General features: G+C 34.8%; 1 protein-coding gene across 5 annotated transcripts in view; it reads right to left on the bottom strand.

Moving 5' to 3' along the window:
• Window positions 1–1,439, bottom strand: part of LOC106880532 (alpha-1,6-mannosyl-glycoprotein 2-beta-N-acetylglucosaminyltransferase) — a 725,476-nt gene that overhangs the window by 686,377 nt on the left and 37,660 nt on the right. The gene's annotated exons all lie outside the window — the stretch shown is intronic.

Genomic DNA, 1,439 nt, shown 5'->3' with positions numbered 1-1,439 from the left:
AAAAAAAAAAAAAAAAAAAAAATTGACCGTAAACCAAAGAATTCTTTCTTTGAAAACATGAATCAGCCAATGATAGTTGATTCCGGTATATTTACTGCGGGATATGTGTCTTGAATAACCAACTGTGAACTTCCATGACAAGTCCATTTTTAATTGCTAAGAATTAATGAGAAAGTATTCTTTGGAATCACAGAATTCTTTGAACTGATGTGCCAAACCAATAGTAATTTGGATGGAATATCATCAATTTTTCCATAAGCATCAGGTGCCGTCATGGCTGGATGCTTTCAGAAGCTTGCTTTGCAACTATGTAGCTTTGGGTTCAGACCTACTGTGTGGCATCTTGGACAAGAGTCTACTATAGCACTGAGTTAACCAATACCTTGTGAGTAAATTTGGTAGATGGAAACTGTATGGAAGCCCATCATTATATACGTAAAGTATATGTTTGTGTGTGTGTGTATATATATATATATATATATTTTCATCCTTCTTCCTTTTTCTTTGGATTTTCCAATGTTTCCTGTTTCTGAAGAAGAGCTATGCTCGAAACGTAACGCAAAAGATCCTGATAGAACAGGTATCAGACTTAAAAAACAATAAGTACTCGTGTTGATTTGGGCAACTAAGCCCTTCAAGCTGGTGCCTCAGCATGACCACAGTCCAATGACTGACAGAAGATAAAAGAAAGATGGGGCTCTACTTCCCTCCAGGATCAAAACATCCAAGTCTCTCTGTTGGCCAAGATGCTCTAGAATTACAAAAGCACCATGGAATAACAGAGATCACAGCAGAGACGAAGAAGCATTGAGCTTCAATGTGGTCATTCAACCTGCTAAAAATAGAAGTCAAATCTACCTCAAACCAAACGCAATTGGATAGACTATGCCTTTAAAAAAAAGGACAGATGGTCACAGCTTGTGTTTGATCTGCTTGATCAAAGCTTCCCTGGGTTTGAACAACAGATGGCTACAGCTGAAAGTAAATGTCTTTGATTAAAGATCTACTTAATCAGGACTGAGTTAAAACTGAAACATCATTTCACACCAGGAGCATTGTACTATTAAGTGTTACATTAGTTTATACATACATATGTGTGTATGTACGTACATATATACATACATATAAATGTAAATAGTGAACAATGAAAATGATTGCTCAACACTGCATTGGTGGATAAAGATTCTTTATAAGTGCATTAAGGCTAGCATTGGTGTCATGTTAAGAAACTATCTCAACAGTTCTTAAAGCCGATCACATAGTAAAATTGGTGTTCACCTCCATTTTGGATAAAAACACTCCAAAGTGGAGACAAATACCAATTTTTCTGTGTGATTGGCTTGAAGAATTGCTGAGATATTTTCTTAACATAAAACCAATGGTACCTCAAATACACAAATAATATATATATATATATATATATATATATATATATATAT

Source organism: Octopus bimaculoides, chromosome 22 (genome assembly GCF_001194135.2).
Source record: "Octopus bimaculoides isolate UCB-OBI-ISO-001 chromosome 22, ASM119413v2, whole genome shotgun sequence".
Classification (NCBI taxonomy): domain Eukaryota; kingdom Metazoa; phylum Mollusca; class Cephalopoda; order Octopoda; family Octopodidae; genus Octopus; species Octopus bimaculoides.
Note: the sequence above shows the minus strand (reverse complement) of the source record. Positions and strands in the feature narration are given on the sequence as shown.